This window comes from Melozone crissalis, unplaced genomic scaffold (genome assembly GCF_028551555.1).
Source record: "Melozone crissalis strain CALT ecotype California unplaced genomic scaffold, PUWL_Pcris_2 ptg000018l_1, whole genome shotgun sequence".
Taxonomy (NCBI): domain Eukaryota; kingdom Metazoa; phylum Chordata; class Aves; order Passeriformes; family Passerellidae; genus Melozone; species Melozone crissalis.
Window position 1 is genome coordinate 35,045,606 of NW_026535796.1, and position 7,275 is coordinate 35,052,880.

Consider the following 7,275-nt stretch of genomic DNA (forward strand, 5'->3'; position numbering starts at 1 on the left):
GTGTCAGGGTCGTAGGTGGCTGTGTGACCATGCAAGCACGATGGCATGGCATTCTGTAGCTGGAGACCCATTGAAAGCCATAAATCACTGTCTGTGGAACAACAGCAGACACAGTGTGGGAGTTCAAAAATGTCCTTGATCGCTCTAGATTTAAAGAATATGCCATAAAATCTTTACTCAAAATGTTGCTCCCTTTGCTTCCTCCTCTCCTCTGATTTGGAGCTAGAGGGAATTCATACAGAATGGTTTCTGTAAGGAATGATGGGGAATAGCAAGGTGAAAGAGAAGACCAGTGAGGTGCAGAAAGACACAAGGCACTGGAATTCTATCTCACACTTTTCCACCAGTCACCACACACAGACTGCAAACTGCACTGTTGCTTTTACCCCTTAAAATTCCAACTCTTTCCAGAACTTCTACCTTAGCTCCTTGAGTGTTCTCAAGTATAATCCCAGAATCTCATAAGGCACTCTATGCTGTCAGCTCAGCCTGGTGACATGCCAGATGTGATGCCTTTGCTGTCCCCTCTATATGCACAGATGCCCAAGTACCCCCTCCCATCTGCATGAGCTATCCTTGGGTCCCACTGTCCCCATTGCTTTTCACAAAGTCTAAAGTCCCCTCAAGTCCCCACCAATTTCCAGCTTCCAGAGAGCATCCCTGCAGGACTGTTGATTGACACCTTCTCCACCAATGAGAACAGCTGTCCCCAGGTCACTGAGGCACATGGCATGGCACCACCGAGGGCTGGGACTGCCTGGGGAGGGAAGAGCACAGGTCTGTGAGCAGTCAGACAGCACACCCTCAGCTGCCTCCCTTCCCTGCTGGGGAGAACAAGCCACCTGAATGCCCACAGGGGGGGAAATGGTAAGACAAGTGCCCCTGCTCCCTGCCCTCTGCAGGGGAGAAAGACATACCTCCCTGAGGAACATTTTCAGTTGGCTTGGGGAAATAACTGATGTACTTAGAGAGACATCAGGAGCAAGGAGCAGCTGGATGTAGGATGCATTCAGGCTTCCACTTCAGACAGGCTTGGATGTCCCCATTTACTACCCCACCTCCAGAAGTGGGTATCTCAGTTGTGCTACCCACCCTGCACTACTCCTCGTGAGGGAGGGCTACCCAGGGACAGCTCATCAGTGCCTAAGACAGAACAATCAGAAGCCTGGAGCTGCTTCTAAAGGTATTCCTTGTACTGCTCTGTTCCTCCTCCCTTCCCCTCCCAGGCCCCTGCAGTTGGCTGAGCAAGCTAAAAAAATACTTTTAAAATCAAAGTCTATTTAATATCTTACCTCTTTTCCTCAAAGAGCTATGTGCCCAGAGGTGTGCCTGAGATTCAGAGGGGCTAAAGAAACATATTTGAGAGCCTGACAGCAGTGGAAGCACTCATGGCAATTACATGAAGAGGAACAGTATATCTGTATGACCTACTTGTTATTCTTGATCACTGGGGAGATACAGGATGAAGCATGGGAGGCTTCTGATGTTGAAGGGAAGAAATATCATCACTGAGTGACTGATAAGACAAACCAGGGTCTAGGAACCAAATCCTCACCTTCCAACTCCTTCACTGCCAGATCTGCAGAGGGAACACAGAGATGGCCCCATAAAGCAGCCAGCAGACATACTGTGAAAAGTGCTCAGCTCCACTGTGTAAGAGCCCTTTGACCTTCCTTCCTCCAACCTCCAGCACAAAGCTACCTCACTGCAACAAACAAGGTGCAAGACCAAGAATCATGAATTAAGTCTCATCTGAAGAAAATAGGTAAGAGCAGGGCACACTTCCTCTGACAACCAAATACTGTCACCATTGCATTTTACTCCTCTGATAGGAGATAATTTCCCCCCTTCTCATGCTGCCTGCAGCAGAAAAAACTTTATGATGAAGCTATATTTGCCTTTATGACAAGCAAGGCAAGTCCTAATAAGTAATTTCTTATGGGAACCACTAAGTTATAGCCAAACCTTTACACATAAACTTGGTCACACTCAGGAGTTGACTTGGAATTCCCACTCCAGAAGCCTAAGGTTTTTTTTCCAAACCCTTTGGCAGTTACCTTCTCACTACTCAAAGGCCAGTACAATTCCTTTTCATGTTCTCTATACTATAATAATAACCAGTGTCTTCCATACACCAAGTGGTATGCTGTTAGCAGGGGTACAAACAGACTAATGCAGAGGTTACAGAAGGTAACTTTCTTGTGCCTCAGTTTACTCTTTTGTAAAACAAGGTTAACCATATTTGCCTTAGTTTATAAAACACTTTTACTTGTATGAAAAGATAGGCATTATGTCAGAGTAAAAAGTGGTGGCACTAAGATGTTATACCCCATGGTCCATTTCTAGCCTTTTCCCAGCAGGCAAAAACTCATTGAGCAGCTAAATAAATAAAGTGCATTCTCAGTATTTCAAAGCCAGACATACAAGCCCATCATGCCTTGGAGGTACATGGAGAAATGGAATGGGAAGGTGCAGCACAGCAGCATAGATAGATCATTCAAGATCTGTAAAATAAAGTTGGAAGCTACCAGAATTACCTTCTTCATCAAGATCTCTCTCAGATGCTGTGGGTTCAAATAAAACCTTTCTGGGCTTTTTGGAGTGGACTCTTGGTGGTGGTCCTTGGTCAGGACTCTTCTTCCAGGCCTCATTGGATTCCACCTTTCCAGCTGGGGGCTTCAGAGCACAGGGTACCACCATGGTCCTCAGCGGTGGCCGGATGTCCTCCTTCACAGCCCTGGATGCTCTGGTAGCCACCTCTGAGCTCTGACTCTTAACCTGTGACATGAGCCCCAGCCAAATCAGCCCCAAAGAAAGATACCTGAGGCTACTGTGAATTGCATCTTACTGGGCCAGAGATGTGGTAACTGTGCTTAGGCTCACCTTCCCATTGAGCTTTAAGGGTGAACATGACATCAGTATTAGCTGCCAAAGAGATGCTGAGCAGTGCAGCTATCTGCTGCTCTGTGCTCTAGTCAGCTTTCAGACTGCTGGCTGCTGGGCACAGCTAAAACATGGAAGGGCAAAAAGCCTATCTGTACTAGGAATGAAGGGGCTGGTTGACCATCCCACCAAGGACTACTATATTCAACATTTAAAAAGGCATTTCAATGGAGAATATATCTTTCTTCAGCACAAGAGAAACTTTGGCTCCAGAACTTGCTTATCCATATCTCCACCAAAAAAATGGCAGCAAATGTTTCAGCTAGACATGAACTGAATCACTACTGGTGAAGGAGAAGACACTAAGAAAAAAGTGAAAAGTGACTCCAAAATAGCCATACCTCAGTAGGATCCTCCAGGTCCTGGCCAAGGGTCCTATCATCTGCTGGAAGCACTGGTGACTGGCTGGTCTCTGGTACAAGGAAGGGATGGACAGGTGTACTGCTGGAGACACGTCGGAGCAGCTGCATCAGAAACAGCAACAGAACCCTTAGCGCGTTATCCTCCAGCCACATAAAGGATGAGCAAAATCATGTCCTGCAAGGGACAGATTCCCTGCAATGAATAACCTGCCTTTCATCTCCCACACCAACAAAACAAGCAAGGAGAAGAAAAGCCAGGCATTGTAAGATGCTAAATCCAGTGGCTTCAGCTCAAGGTAAAACAACTATGTAAGTGCCAAAGACCCAGGAGAGAGTGGGACTGGAAGTGAACAGCTGTTGGCTGCCTGTCTCCTGCCACACACAAGGTGTTCTGGCAAAACTGTGTTCAGAGGATAGGCCTGGAGCGTCACAGAGCTTTCAGGCTCAGCACAGACATGCATTAACAGATTCATGTAAGTCAGCTCTACTTTGGAGTAGTAGAGAAGGAAAAGGAGAGCAAAAAAGGAGATTCTGGGGCTGAGAAGTGGCATTTGGGACCCTGGACGGGAAGAGAGGAGTGTCAGTTCTTTTACCTGTCCATTGACAGTCAGAACAAGCCTCACAGGGTTGCCTTTGTCCATCTCTTTCAACGAGGCCATGAAAAGATCTGTTCTCCAGTCGCCTTCCCACACCAGAGACCTGCCCAAGGGACCATGGCTTTTCAGCCCACAAGTGACACTGACCAGGACAAAATTCCTGCTCCCATACTAGATGACAACAGCCCAAAGCCAAAAGAGATCCAGCCCTGAAAGCAGCCAAAAGAACCACCACTAGAGGGAAACACCATGGTGGAGGACCAGCAGGATTTGGGTAACAGCAGCAGAACCAGGCAGCACCAGAGATCAGAAAGCTTTTCTAGGATGCCCCTCCTGCTGTGACCTGCGGGTGGGCTCCAGCGTGCCGACCCGCTGTGGGGCAGTGCCTGAGGACACCAGCACATCCACGGCGATGCTCGTGTCCGCAGAGTAACAGCTCCAGTCGCCCAGCCCGAACACCACCAGCTGCTTCGGCAATGGCAGGGGCAGCCAAGCCTGGAAACACATCTGGCTGGAATGGCTGCAAAGTGGAGGGAAGAAAAGCGAGAAATAGTAATCGAGGAGTAAAATAAAAGGTGAAAAAATTATATGAAAACTTCTGAAAGCACTTTTATGCCGGGAAAGGGTGAAAGGAGAGGGCTTGCGTCATTTAAAGATGAAACCATGCAAGGATGCAGGGAAGGAGATAACCGGTGGGAAGGGAGAGCCGCCAGGGGCTGGAGCAGCTCAGCGACACGGGCAGCGGCGTTTCCAGAGCGGGCCAAAGCACGGCGTGGGGGTGCCCGGCCCGCGGGGAGCCCAGCCCCGACAGAGCCCGGCCACACCCGCACAGCGCCGGAGCGGGGCCGGGCCGCACCTGCCGAGCCGCCGCGGCGGCTCCCACAGAGCCCACAGCACGTAGAAGGCGAGGCCGCCGTGCCGGGCGCTGCCCGCGGGCCCCGGCCAGCCCCAGCGGCGGGCGCGCAGCATGGCCCCTGGTGAACGGCCCGGGCTGCCGGGGCCGCAATTTGAGCAGCGCGGCGCGGCGGGAGCGGCCCCCGCATCCCTCGGCCCGGCCCGGCCCCACAGCTGCGGAGGGGCCCGGCCGGACCCGCCCTGCCCGCGGTGGGAGCGCCCGGGGCGCGGCCGTTCCCGTTAGGGGCCCGGCCATCCCCGTTAGGGGCCCGGCCATCCCCGTTAGGGGCCCGGCCGGCGGCAGCCCTGCCAAGGCCGGAGGAGGTCAGGGCACTAAGGCCCGCTGCTCAGGCCCTCCGAAGCCGGGACCAGCTTTGCCTCGTACCAAATCAGCCTCTGTAGAATCACAGAATTAATTTGGTTGGAAAAGACCTCAGATCATCGAGAACAGCCAGTGACCCATGTCAACTAGACATGGGCACTACACATCCAGTCCTGCCTTAGACAGCTCCAAGGATGGTGACTCCACCACCTCCCCCTGCAGTCCATTCCAGTATATAATCACCCTTTCTGTGAGGAAATTCCTTCCAACCTAAACCTGCCCTAGCACAGCTTGAGACTATGTCCTCTTGTCCTGTCACTGGCTGCCTGGGTTAGGAGGCCAATTCCTACTTGCCTACAACCTCCTTTCAGGTAGTTGTAGAGAGTGATAAGTCTCCCCTGAGTCTTCTTTTCTGCAGCCTAGACAACCCCAGCTCCCTCAGCTGCTCCTCAAAGAACTTGTGTTCCAGACAGTCACCATTTCTAGAGCACAAGCCACATGACCCTTTCCAGAGACGTATAATTTGCTTTCCAATTCCTAAATGATGGTATCTGTACACATTTCTTGTAGCCTTCATGAAAAAGAGCAGGTGTGAACCTTGCTTCTCTTACTCTGCAGTCAGGGCTCATATTGAAGGTAGATACTCCTTGTATCTAGGAGGTGGCAGATACTCCTTAAACAGTAATTACGTGTGTGTGTGTGTGTGTGTGTGTTACTACAGAGGCTCCACTGGGTAACTGATACCACCTGTATAACAATGAGTAGCTCTGCTAAGCTTAAAACTGCTGTTGATAATCAAGGACTACTAAAAGCAGTGACAGGACTTCAGCAGCCAAACTACAATATTCCCCCTATTCACCTGAAACAGGGAAGAGCCACTTCCCTGGCAGAGGCAACAAAGCCTGCTGCAAGGCCTTCACAGTGCACCTCATGATAAGTGCTTCTGCTGCAGTCCATGCATAAAAGTTAGAGAAGGGGGAAGGGGAGTGGCAGAGTGGGGGTGGAACCTTCAGAGATGAGAAGAACTAATGTGAAATTTTGCATCACTGCCCTGCATCCCCACTGTTTTCCTTTGTTTTCCTCTTGGCCATACACCCAAGCCAAGCACAAGGATGTATTGTGAATGCATCATAATAAAGTAGCTGTAGCACTGTTTCTCTTTGGTGGTCTTAAAATGCAATGAAACATCTTTAACTTGGCAGAATCATCTATCCTTTGGATCAGCTTGGTTTATGATTGCTCCTGCCCATCAATTAGTTTACAAAAGTGTTCCAAGGGACTAGAACAGAGAATTGAGCCTCTGCAGCATTTGTCCTACCAAACTTGAAATGAGATAGGTGAGAAAAGATGACTCCTGCTACAGCCATCATTCCTCATTTTGACCAGCAAGTGCTTCTCTCAGGGCATGTAAGTAGAACCTTTGTAGTATGATAAAGCTGAAGGGCAAAGCAGCTGTGAGGAGCCTGTGAAGGATAAACACTTTTCTGTAGACAATTTAATGAGTACCTGGTAATCAAGAGATGTTTCTAAATCCTCCAGATTGAAAGCCAAAGTAACAAAGGAGCGAGGGGATCTCTGCAAATGGAGGTGACAAGTACCAGTATGAAAAACTGGAGGGTAAAGTATTCAAACTCTACCTATGTCCATTATATGAGCTTGGCTACTTGCTTGTTCCTCTCCAATTCCTCAAGCATTCAGTACAATCTCAAGAAAAATATTCCAGTGAGTCATTTTAATAGACAAAAGTTTTCCTGGCTGGAACCATCATCATCATGAGCTGATAACAGAGCATTTTCCTATTTGTTTGCATCAGAATCTCCTGTACACTGCAAAGTATATTTTTCATATTTGCTTCTTCTTTGCTCCTAGAACTAACTGCATTCTTGTTTTGTTGGAAGGTCTGTAGTTGAATTTTTCATATCAAGATATTCACTTGCTTTAAACAGAAGACAAAATTCTTGGTTGCATAGTGAAGTTTATTTAAAGGGAGTAAGTTCCAATATATTATTACAAATCAACTACAATACATCAAATATAAACAATACAAACCAGTTGTAGAAGGAATGCAAGCACACTATAAATATAGCCTTCAGAAAGAGTCCAGTGACACATTTTGTTAAAATATCCTCTTCTGTATTTAAAACTCACCTCTTGGTGA